The following is a 13,053-nucleotide window of genomic DNA, read 5'->3' as shown; positions in this document are numbered from 1 at the left end:
GAAGCTAATCACTTGCGAATCCCTGGACCCAAACTTCAGCTCTGTAGACCTTGGCTGGGACCCAAAGAATTTGTCTCTTTAAAAACTTTCCCTACTGAGGTTAAGTGCAGTGTTGCTATTCTGTGTTATCATCTGGAATAATTTACCAAGCATTGATTCTATCCCTTGTAGAATGCTTATTTCTCATGTTGCAACTACTAAGTGTCACTTCATCACCTCCCAAACTGGATACTATTCCTTGGCAAATGCTACATATTATGCGTCTGTTGTCAGAGAACAATGCATTTTGAAGATTCTGAAATTTTATGCAATAAGAAAACCTGCTCAACCTGTTTAACTTAATGTTTCCCGAATTTATTTGACCAGGAAACCATTTCCTTTCTGTGTGGTAACACTTAATTCCTAGGGAATGTTTCCCTGAACTAAGAAATTCTTTCTGAAATGCTACTTTTGTATAACATGTCAGCTTTAGTGAGATGTCATCGTCATCATAATTATGATTTTATATGTATTATACATATTACATTTATATATTATATATATATTAGATGCCAGTTATGGTCTTTAAGGCATATTAGTTTTCAAATTTAAGAAAAATTGAAATTTTAATTTTTCCTGTAAGAGATGAAGTGTTAACCTTTTTCTTTCTCTGATTCTCTTTTTGCTTTTCTCAAAAAGATTGCAACATAAAACATTAGTAATATAGAAATTGAAACATAAGCAAAAAAAAAAAATGAGGTTATAAACATGCTTACCATATCAACAGAGTTGTTATGATAAGCTTTAAGTTCCTTGTAACCCTGACCAAAAGCAATTATGATAGGTATTTGTAAAAAACAAGAAATGACATTTTTCTTGGTGCTAAATTTTGGAAAAACACCAAGAATGTGGGATGAATGTAAACTCTTATAGAAAGGACTTAAAACGATGTAACAGACACTGACCTCACCAATATTTCACAGTAAAGGCAGACACCAACTTCATACAGCTATGTCTTGTATCGACCTGTCATAGAAGCTGAGGGTATAACGTTAAAATGTAGCTCAGAGAAAGCCCTTTTATGAGGAACTATGAGAGGTCTTGTGGTTTAGCTCCACGTTAAGGACAGGACTGCATCCAGTGCAGCAACTGAATGGCTCATTCCTCAGCAGTTTCCAAATGCCTATCTGGATATATTAGAATCGCTCAGGGAAGCTACTCTCTTGCCAATCCCTGGACCCAAACTTCAGCTCTGAAGGCCTCTGCTGGGACACGAAGTATTTGTCTCTTTAAAAACCTCTTTAGTGATGTATGACCAGGTTTTGGAAGCCACACATTGATAATTTCCCCTGAATCTCACTTCTGTCAGTTGGCCTTTTTATAGGACCTGGTTATTAGAGGGGGTTATAAAATTTGAGTTTGCATTCTTTCCTGTGGATGTAGAGTGAAAATATTGCACAACAAAGGGAGCCAACTTTTGAGAGAGTTGTTCACAAAAACAAGTGCAGCTAGAGTGGGTGGGTCCCTGGAGCTCATGCCTCAGGCAACGTAATTGAGGGGCTGATGAGAAAGAAGCCAGGAGATTGAATTCACGGAGAGACAGTGTTTTTAAAAGGCAGCGAACTTGATCCACACGACTTTTCAAGGGCTGAGTTAGGACTCATGTGTGGGAGCTAACAGGGGCTGATTGCAGTAAACATTTAAAAAAAGAGTATTCCAATAGTCAGAAATCTTTAACAATAAAGTTAGCTATCTCAAGGCTAGTGAGTTCTCTGTGGCTTTAGGTTTGCCTACAGTGGAAGTGTGAGAGCTATAGAGGAAATTAGTGATTTGGGTGAAGAATTTCAGTCTTAGAGTTTGAGAATGTCTAATGTTTGTCTTGACCCATGGATTTGTAAATAAGAGGTGTATTCCAAGGGAACTCCAGTAGTGAGTAGCTGGGACTCTGGGAGTGGTGACTGAAAAACTAGGTGAACGTTGCTTATATGTAATAATGGAATTGAAATTATTTTGTGACCTTGGAGAACACTAAGTGACATGACAGTATATGTATACATTAAAAGTATAATAGACTACAGTTTTATTCTTCAAAATAAATATACTTTATATTATATTTAACATTTTGCAGGGGGAAAAGCAGCCTTCATTGCATTATGAATCTGGATTCCTGCACTTAATCTTGTTTTTACTGCATGTGAAGATGATATTTTATTTACTAAAAAGTTCTAATGAGAGGAGGAATTTAAGCAATTTCAAAGAATTTAAATGGTATATTAATACAGTTCAGCTGTAGAATGAATACTATTGCAACTTACACATGACAGGGTTTTGTAAATGCTACACCAAGTGGTCATTTAACCTGCCCACCACATGGAGTTGTTGTGAGGATGACATGTATTCATTCGTATAAAGAGCTTAAAAGAGTACATGCAATAAATGCTCAATAAATGTAAGTAGTTATTATTATTACTACCATTATTGATGAACAGGCTGACTAGCTTTGGGGTTGTGATGTAGCATTGGGCACAGTGCATGGCACAGAGCTGGTGTCCTGTAAGTGTTTGTTCATTGATTGCAAAGATGTCATGATCATCAGAGCGTCCCAGCCAGGCCTACGGAACACGCTTCCATGTCGTGTCCTATTTCCAAAGCACGCATTTCCTGAATGTCTTCCCAGTGCTTAGGCTGCGGCTATTAAACAAAATTTCTCATCCCTACATAAGGACCAATTTTTCTAGAAGATATTGGTGAAGGATAAATGAGAGTCCTTAGCCTGGAAGGCTTCCTAGTGTTCAGTGCATTTGAGTTGAATTTAGAAAGAACTAAAAATGAATGGAGAGGGAAAAGGAGGCATATCACTTTAAGTAAGAAATGTGGCATATGGAATGGAGACGGAAGTGGCAAAATGATGTTCCAGAATATTGAGATAGATGTACTTGAGAAACAGGCTCTGTCAGGAATTAAGAGGAAGAGATTAGTGAACGAAGGCGTGTGAACGAGGGACCCCGGAAGTAGACGGCGGTGTGTGTATTTGATGTGGGCGGGGATGGGAAGCCGCCTGTAGAATCTGTTAGCAGGAACAAATGGCACTTGAGGAAGACTGAATCAAGCAATAACGCCAAGTTAAAGGGGAATAGTAACACTCTCCCGGTCAGGTAAGTGAAAAGGGTCTTCATTCATTCTTTCATTGAAGAGAGAAAATGACTTCGGAAGTAGTAGACATAAATGAGAACGGGCAATTTCTAGACCTGCTTCAAAGGCATAGTCAGAGGACTCGATGCTTCATTGGCCATTAGGGAAAGTAAGCAGCCATAGGGCACCGAGATTGCAGACATCAGTAATGGGAATATTTAACTGATGACCAGGTAGACCTCGCGAGGTGTTTCAGTCTAATAGGAGGGGGAATATGAATTTGGTATGTTAGCCTGTTCTGGCTCAGTTGTTAGAAAGGTTTTTAGGTACATACAGATTTCAGACCTGATAGATAGTGGGAAGTGAGGGCTGGAAATGACAATTCAGGAAGCATCAGCCCATTTGAAGCCACAGTAATGACAGTCCTATCAAGTCAAAAGGGCTTGGAGAATGTTTGCCCTTATCAGTGAGGAATGAAAAGTCCTAGTCACTTGATTATCTTTCCAAATCTCATACCTTTCATATTTTTTCTAAATATCTGTTCATATTTTCTTCAGTTTGGTTGAAAGGGAGGAAAAAGTAATTTCCAATATGTTTTAATTTTCTCACTCTAAATGCCAAAAATGTTTAGAGCAAAAAGCAGTCACATTCAGGGATTAATTAAAGTTCCTGTTGACATGCTCAAGTGATTTGGTTTCATCCTTTTGTCATATTTTAAGTAAAAGAAGCATCATGGCCTCTTGACAAAATAAAGACACATTCATTTACCATAGAAAAGGAATATTGCATATTTCTTATACAGAATGTTCATGTTTATAATAGTTCATGGACAATACATTTTCATGTCTGGTTGAGTCAAGTTTCTCTCTAACTTTCCAGGCAGGTGAATCAGTTGAGAGAGTAGTTATAATTAATTGAAAGCAATGCCTGAAATATTACATTAATGCCTTTCCAAGTTTCATTTTTCCATTTTATTTTATCTGTTTAAAATCAACTTAAACCCCACGAAGGAACTATTATGGACCTTTTAGTAGGTATTTATTTAGCTATCCGGCTCCCCATGAGCAAGGAGAGTGAATGCCTGTGGAGAAATGGCATACAAAGAACTACCGAAAAATCATTATTTAAAGAGCTATGGTTTTGTGTTACAAATAAAAAGCAGAAAAATCGTTAGTTGTAAAGAAGCTCTGGCAATAATCCTTACAAATACCATTCATCTCCCTTTACTACCAAATTGCATCCTTTACCCTGGACATTTAACTGTAGATAACCATGATCGGACAATTCTCTATTCTTCTAGGACCCTGCAATGTAGCAAGAGGACGTGAGGTGCTAAGAACTTGAACTATTCAATTACAGTCCTGTGCCTTGTGCTAAAACGTGAATGACAATGAAATAATATTTTTGCTCAAAACAAAGCACTTCACAGATAGCATGTGGTTTTTGAAATGATGAGTTGTGCTTCTGAGAAGAAATGGTGATATTGTACAAGCCAATGTGTAACTTGGGTGACAGCAAGTACCATACGTGACCTGTGACCAGATGACATGGCCAAAGGCATGCGGGACGCCTAGCTCAGCTCCTGACCCACTGTAGGCACTCAGAAATGTTAGCTGATATTACTTTTTGTCCTTTTCCTGTCCTGTTATTGCAGTTTTCATATCTGACTAGGTTTCCATTTCTTGAAATTCATCTTGTTTTGCTGAATTGCCTTTTGGATTTAATGAAGACACTTTTCACTTACCTGACTCTCTGAGTGGTACTATTCTCATTTAACTTGGTGGTGTTATTGCTGATCCAACAGTCTCTCTCACCTCAGGCGTTCAAGCCAGAGGCTGTTTGTTTAGGTGGAGGGACCACCCTCTGCCAGGCTTGGGATGGAGCCAGCAGTTAGAGCAGTGGTCCCCAGCTGGGCTGTAAGGCACAGGGGTTGGCTGTGAGGGGTATTAGGACCTATTTATGAATGGAACTGAAGTACTAAAAGCTGTCAACGATTTCCTCTTTAAGATAACCTTATGTTTGTTCCAAGACGTTTCCCTGATACTATCATCATCACTCACTTTTAGACCAATATGCCTTCTTTAGTGGAAAACAAAAACGGGTGGGGCTTTTTTGTGTGCAAACTAGAGCCTGTGACATGGTGTTCCACAGAGAAGTACCATCATGGGGGCAAGAGGTGCAAAACAGGCTGAATTTCTGGATTCAGATGATGCTTCCTCTCTTGCTAGAGAAAATCAGATATCATTGAGTTTTCTGATGTTCTCTCTTGCTGCTGTGAACTGTCACTCCCAGTTGAGGTGGTGGTGGTGATTTTGCTTTTGCTTTTTTAACTCACTCTGAAACTAAAGGACCAAGTCTTCTAAGCAGGCTTCAGATGTGTTTACCTAAATAGCTTGAGTAGACCTGGGTCAGTGGGAAAGAGAAGCAGATGGAGTTAGAAACACGGCAGAGTCTGCTCCTCCCAGATCTGTCCAGGCTGCTTCCTGCAGGACGGCTGGACTGTCAGGAAGAAGGGAAGAGAGGCCCCTTGGGGCTCCACTCAGCAAGTGAAGGAGGAAATGGCCAACTCGTTCCTGCTTGTAAGATGTGGTAACCCTTCTCACTAGTGAAAACATAAATGCTGTTGCCTTGCTGCTGGGAGATGGGTGCTTCTTTGAGCCTTCTTCCCACCCCTGGCATAGGTAGGAGTGAGGAGGGAGTTCTGAGCAGAAGTTTCTGCCTCTAGGAGAAGAGTTAAAAATAGGAGGAGAGGTGGAGAGACGATTTTCACTCTCCAAAAGCTTCTCAAAATGAATCTCATGGAGTGTTAACCTGCAAGAATCTTTTCTGGGGGGAAATGGACACGACAGTTATGGTCCAATGAAAGGTGGCAATTTGGGAACAAATCCCCTACCTGTTTCCTGTTTGATTGCCATCCCTCTCAGTCTCCCAGCAACTTCGTTTCCTCTCTAAACACCTACCCACTCCCCGCCCCCGTGCCCCTCCCGTGTCCTCTGCCCCTCCCCCCATCCCTTTAGCTTCTGTCTTTCCCAAAGCAAATTCCCTCACCTAGAATTGTGCCCATAGACATAGAAAACCGTCTTCCCTTCCTCATGCCTGTTTTCTCAAAACCCGCCTTTGGTCTACATTTGAGCAATTATCCTCACTCTCTATTTCCACATCACCCTCTTTCCCCTCAACCATCCGCCTTTCCACTGGAGCTCCTCTCTCTTTACCCTTGGAGGGTTCAGGACCTGCTGCCTTGACGCTATGGCTGCTTCCTGCCTCTGGAAGTCCCGCGCTTCTCACTAGATAGAGGGTCCCCCTCCCGCCCCCGCTCTGTGGAATGCACAGAAGTCGTTCTCTCTTGCAGGTTTAGTGGAAGGTATTTTCTGGGGATCTTGATTTTTCGAAAGTTGTGTTGTATTTTGCAAGCAGCAGGTGACTGTTGGAGAATACACACAGATTAGTAAGTAGGAAATTGTCAACAGGATGGCATGCGGGGGATGGTAGCAGATATAAATCCAAAGGTCTGGAGAAAGAAACTGATTGTGTTAACAGAGACTAATAGCTTGGGTAAAAAGAGGTTAATTGGCCATACTGCTTCCATATTGGAGGCAATATTAGGACCTTGTAGAACTAAGCCTATAAGCATTCCAGAGACATAAGAGGTGATAAACAGGCAGGTGTGAATAACCCAGAAGACCAAGGACTTGACCTCTTGCCTATGATTTTCCTTCTTATCAAAACTTTAAAAATTTTTATTGGAGTAGAGTTGCTTTACAATGTTGGGTTAGTTTCTGCTGCATAACAAAGTGAATCAGCTCTTCATATACATATATCCCCTCTTTTTTGGATTTCCTTCCCATTTAGGTCACCATCTTATCAGTCTTTGAAAAATTTGTTTTTCCAAACTTTAAAATCACCCATTAATCTCTGTAGTGAATCTGTATCTTGTAATCACCTTTATTTCAGAATCCTATACTTTTGTGTCTGGTTTGGTGACTAATTTCCTGGCCTGGTTAAGGGAGGTTTAATAGCCCTCACCACTCACTGTGAAAAATGGTTTCCCTTTTCTTATAATTAGGAACCTACCTTGCCTGTCCTCCTTGTCTTTTTTAAAATAAAAGTCACTCTTACGTAGCTTCTGAGGGTTCCCTGAATATACATCAGAGGTGGACCAGGCCCTGATGATCTGTGATTAGTACATCTGGCTTTTCAAAATACCAACATCCACTTTCCCCTTCTGGTAGAGAATTTTCACTGTCTCGTCTTCATCTTAGTGGTAACAGTCATCATACTGATTGGTTCACTGTTAAGTTGACATGAATATGCAATTTTTAAAATTCATTTTGTAAAATAACATTTTTCAGCTCTTCCTCTTTTAGTATTTGTAAGTGGAGATGAGAAGATCACTTTTGATGACCTCCTTTGAAAAACATTTTTGAAAAGATTTTTATCAATTGAATTATATGTGTCTCGCAAATGATCTTTTAAATCTCTTTCGCTTTCTTGATTCCTTTCTTATATAAACTGTTTTTCTCTATACCAGATGACATGCCATGCATTTCACATTCCCACTGGTCTCAAGGTCACTCTACATTTCAATTTAGCCAAATTGACACCCTGCTATCACCATTGTTCTCCTGATATATTTGGAGAATATGGTCTTGCAATAAATACTAGAATACTGTTTCAAGAACACTCAGTTATGTGAGGTTATTTGAATAGCTTCAATAATGTACCTAGGTCATGAAATCAGTGATATTGAAACATATCAGAGGATACTGGACTCTGTAACTTCATGATTGATTTTTATTAGTTTCCATTTATCTTTTAAGTATTAATGTCAGAACGCTCCTTGGAATGATGGAAAGGACATTAGCTTTGGTCCCAAACAAACCTGGATACAAATCTTGGCTTCTTAAAATATCAACATTTTCCAATTATCACTGGAAAAATAAATTTAATCTCTTAGATCTTAGCAGTTTTTCTTCATCTGTCAAATGGGACAATCGCATCTCCTTTGCAGGGCAGTGTGAAGATTAAATAAGATATTATCTAAATATCTGTGGACATTTTAGTACATAATAGATGACAGTAAACAGTTTTTCTTATTTTCCAACCCTGTTTAGAAAAATCAAAAGAAAAGGGGATTAATTTTCTCTCTTTACTATTAAGGAATTACCTCATGTACAATTAATTATTTTAAAGTTTTATTTGATAAAATAGCAGTATACTAAATGTTAGATAATGTCTCATTTGTTCAAAGCAATAATGTGACACTGAAGAGTGTTTTACACTAAATAAGCCTTTTTTTCTTGTTTGGAAAGAGAATGACCCTCAGTCAAACCATATAAAAACAAATTTAGTGGATTATTCAAATCATAAAATGTGTTGATCATGGATTAATCTATATTTTGCAGATATTTTATAGAAATATGCTGTAATCTTGCAAAAAAGCATTACCTAAATCTCTTGCAAATCACTGTGTTTTAGCATGTTAGAGTACTAACAGCTTTTTATCTTTTTATCTTATTCATTCATTTAACACATATGTAGTGAGTGACTATTACATCCTGCCCTGTCCTGGGCTCTGGACTTTTGTCATTGAAGCAAACAGAGATCCTTCCTCCTGAGCAGCTTGTATTTCAGCCTGGGTGGAGGCCCCGGGGAGGGGCACATGTAGTAAGTAGTAGAGCAAGGTGAAGGGCACTGAAAGTCTGGTGGGGGCAGACTGTAGTCATAAGCAGGTAATCAGAGTAGGAACCACCAAACACTGATGTTTGAGCCAAGACTGCAGAGAGGTGAGGGGGTTAGTCTTACCTGTATCAGGGAGGAGCATTCCCAATGGAAGCAATGGCTGGTGCAAAGGCCCTGAGCAAAACCAAGCCTGGTACATCTGAGGAAGACCAACAAGAAAAGGCCACTGCAGCTGGGGTAGCGTGAATGGGGCGGGGAGTGCTGGGGAGGGGATAGTAGGAGAAGAACTCTGGGAGTTACAGGAGGCCAGATTATACCCTAAGGACTCTGGCATTTTTTGTAAGTAAACTGGGGCACTGCTGCAAGATTTTGAGCAGAGGAGTTACGATCTGATTTATCTTTCCAAAGGGTCTCTTTCAGGCAGCCAGGGAGAAGTCTATTGTGGGAATCCAAGGAAAAGACCATACTTGCCCCATCAGGATGGCCATGGGGGACAGAGGAGGAATGGACAGACTCTGCACATTTTTGGACAGGAGAACCGTTGTGATGGATTGGACACAGGTGTGAGAGAAACGAGGCTTTGAGTCTAAAGCTTTTGGCCTGAACAGCTAGAGAAACCTATTTACAGTCAGCCAAGATGGTGATGGCCGTGGAGGGTCAGGAGTGTGGGGTAGGGTGGATTCCAGTTGGAAATGCTGATTCTGAGAGGCCTGCTGGAAAGCCAAGCAAAAGTGTTGTGGAGACGGTTGGATGTCAGGAGTTAGAGAGGGTCAGGCTGGAGACAGGAATTTTGCAGATATTTGGGTCCTTTTGGGTAATGTCTTTTGGAAGAGGAGTCCGGAGCGCTGAATGAGAGTTTTAGAAGCAAATGGCTGCTTACAGAGCCCCTGAGGTCTCTTCTTGCCCGTTTTTCCTTGTTTCTGTGTTTTTGATCAGAGATCAGCAAATTAGAAGATTGTGTATTTGAAAAGTGTTTCATTCCCTCAAGCACACATACACTTTCCCCAGCACTGTTTATTGTCTCCATCAATGACAGGAGAAACCCGAGTAAAATCCCAAACCCAAAAGATGTGAACAGAAATGCAAAGGTGGCATCATCTATGTGACAGCTCACTGCCCAGTCACTAGACTCCTGACACTGTCATCAAGTTCAGTTGAGTTAAAATTTCATAAAATAGTGAGATTTTGTTTGTTTGTTTTTTAGTTTTTGCACGGAGGGGGAGGCAGAAGGGGGCTGGTGACTGCAGGCACCAAAATGGAAACTCAAAAGAGAGAAAGTAATTATGTAAATTGTGTTTTTCGAAGGCATTGAGAATTTTTCACTCACATACTCTTAAGTCTCCGCAAGCACATTTCATTCCTGTCTGGGGGGATGAAAGCGTTGCCGCGGCCTCGTCTGCGGGCTTGCGGCCGGGCAGGTTTCTCTGTGTGTACGTGCAGGGAAGAGTGGGCAGTTGGCAGCCGTTCAGCCTTGATTGCAGTCATTCATAAAACCCAGCCGCGCGGAGGGCGGAGTCAGGGGGAGCTTCCCTGAGATGCTTGCAGGATGCCTCATTTGCATAAATCCTCAGTGATGCTTGAGTGGTGAGGGATGCTCACAAGCGCTTCCAAGGCTGTGAAGAGTCCACATCTGATAACCCCCTGAATAACCGAAGACGTTGCAAGAATAAGAGGTCACCACCTTGGACTCCTGGTCTCTCCATCCATAACCGTTCTGGGAAGTTGGCATTGTGGCCTGTCTGTGGCCTCCTTGAGTCTGGCTGAAGGAATAAATCATACGTAGGAAAGACCCTTGATCACCGCAACCTGCTGACATAACACTCTTGTGTTTCTTAAAGTATGAGGGGTCCGTGTTATTATAATAAGTCTAATGCCTGGGAGAGAATGGAAACTGCTGGAGCTGAACAGTTTCCACATATTACAACTGGCAGCACCATTATGGTTTATCCCTCAAACCGCAATAGGCCAGACACAACAATCCAATTACAACTTGAAAAAAATGCTCATCCACCCAGGCTGACAAAATTCTGAGGAGTGCATTGTATTATTTTATGTATCTTGTTCTGAGTGTAGGTTTTTTTTCCTTCTCTTTCTCTAGAAGCAATTTCAGCTAAAAGAAGTCAAATTAGAAGTTGTAGGAATACATATTGCCATAGTTTAGAGCTCCCTCAAATTGCTTGAATAACTAGCAATCTGAATCAATCAAACAGCTTTCTCCATGAAAACAGATTCAATAGCTAGCTACCTCACTCTGGAACTGAGGTTAGGATTATAGGTCAGTATGAAAGATATGTTTTTTTCTTGTTTTTTAAAAATAAAATATATTAATTAATTTAAGTAAGTATATTTTAAATTCAGTACATTTAAATTCTAAGTATATTGCTTTTGAGTATTGGTGTGTTTATTCTCATTATCCAATGAAACTTTAAAGTTCAGAAATACAAGTTTTTACTTAGAAGATTATATAGCATGTGCAGACAGGTGAAGTATGCCAGCTATTATAGTTTTAAAACAAGACCACTGAGTACTTGAGATTAGATGAGAATTTCCTTACATAGACATGGTCTTTCACACACACACACAAATGCGTTTTGCTTAGAAACCTACCCTTCGTGCTGGCTGACATTCCACATTTATTCGGAAAGTGTTACTTAAAAGCATATTGAAGGAAAACTCTAAGTGACAGATTTCTTTTTTTCCCAAAGCTTTGTCTAAATACCTGAATCTTTAGGGGAAGAAAAAAAGAAATGAACTAAGACAGAGGTTGCATATGGTTTCTCATAGATACAATTCTTCAAATTTTTTTCCAAAGTTGGTGATATTTCCGATATTTTCGCAAACCAGTGCATGTAGGTTCAACATACCGCGTGGGCTGTTTTTAGTTGAGTGGGAATTGCTAAAGATTTCCCAGTGCTATGAAATGTAACTTCCTGAGCGCTGTACTGGTGTAAGTTATATTAACATTTCAGAGCTCAGAAACCCTGGGGTATTACTTCTCCCTGGCAACTGCCTGCTTGAATGTTCTCTGAACCCTGCTGCCTGAGTGACCTTCTCCTCCTTTGACTGGTGACCAGTCCATTAAGAGTTTAGCACTTGCACTAGACAAACACTGTGTTTCTTTCCTTTGAGCCCAGGAGGGAAGGCTTTGAAATGGCCCTGTTTTCTTTTCTCGTCACGTTACACATTGATTTCTAAGTCTCACTTGATCTTGTTTGGAATGAGCTCTGTGTGTGTGTGTGTGTGTGTGTGCACGTTTCCATGCATTGTGTCCACAATGTTTCCCTGTATCATTTCTTTCAGAAGTGGAGAATTTTGCCGTGCAGCTTTTAGCTCTGGGAAAGCAGTTTATCTGCCACTGCCTCACCCCTGATCCACTTCTGGAATAACATGACTGGCCTTAAACATCAGCAGGGTAGTCAAACCTCCAAGGGCAGTCAAAGCTGCCATGAACGTTAACCAGGTTCATGGTTGAGAATGCTGTGTCCTAAGGGGCTTTTCCATGTAGCAAAGTCTGAGATGTAGGGCCCCAGCTTTATGATCAGGGCTTCCCTATTCAAAGCAAGGTTTGTTTCAAAGCTTTTGAAGTGAAGGAACATCTGAGCCATCCAAGGACAGCCTCAGAAGGGGATGTATTCTTGTTTATGCCAATGAATCTCTCCAGCACTCTGTAAACCCTGTTGACATGAGGCTAAAGGCATCTCCTCTTGCTGCCCTTTGGAGCTGTGATCCATCCTCTGCATTTATTTATTCTTTGATGGAGAACATAAGACGCAAAGACCTTTTCCTGTTTTCACACTATGCAGGTATCTTCTCTATTTATTTTACACACACACGCATACATACACACACTTTATGCACATTTCCTTCTGACTCTTCCTCTTTTCTTAGCTTGAAGGGATTTTGAACTTGGGGGGTGTCTTGAAGGCTCTCAGATCTCTTTTTTCATAAAGAGAAAGACCTGTGTATGATAAAGGGTGTGAAACAAGAGTCCGTGTCTTGTAGTAAAATAGCCAAAGCCACAGAACGTCCTGCGCGTTTTAAACACAACAGCCATTCCTATGTTTAAGCTGTCAGATGTCTTCATACAGTGAGGCCAGAGCTTTTAGTAGCCTTGCTCCTATGGGGAAGGCTGCTGACGATCATTTTATTGGTACTAAAAGGGAAATCCAATACCGAGGCCAGCACGGACTTCATCTGGGTGTAACTGAGCTCTTGGAAGCCTGAGTTGAAGGTTTCCAACCCCCAGGGCTTTCCAGGGAC

The 13,053-nt window shown here is 40.6% G+C and overlaps 1 protein-coding gene across 16 annotated transcripts in view; it reads left to right on the top strand.

Moving 5' to 3' along the window:
* Positions 1 to 13,053, top strand: part of RIMS1 (regulating synaptic membrane exocytosis 1) — a 473,493-nt gene that overhangs the window by 60,807 nt on the left and 399,633 nt on the right. The gene's annotated exons all lie outside the window — the stretch shown is intronic.

The sequence above is a fragment of the Orcinus orca genome, chromosome 12 (assembly GCF_937001465.1).
Source record: "Orcinus orca chromosome 12, mOrcOrc1.1, whole genome shotgun sequence".
Classification (NCBI taxonomy): Eukaryota; Metazoa; Chordata; class Mammalia; order Artiodactyla; family Delphinidae; genus Orcinus; species Orcinus orca.
This window is presented reverse-complemented; position numbering and strand designations above follow the sequence as displayed.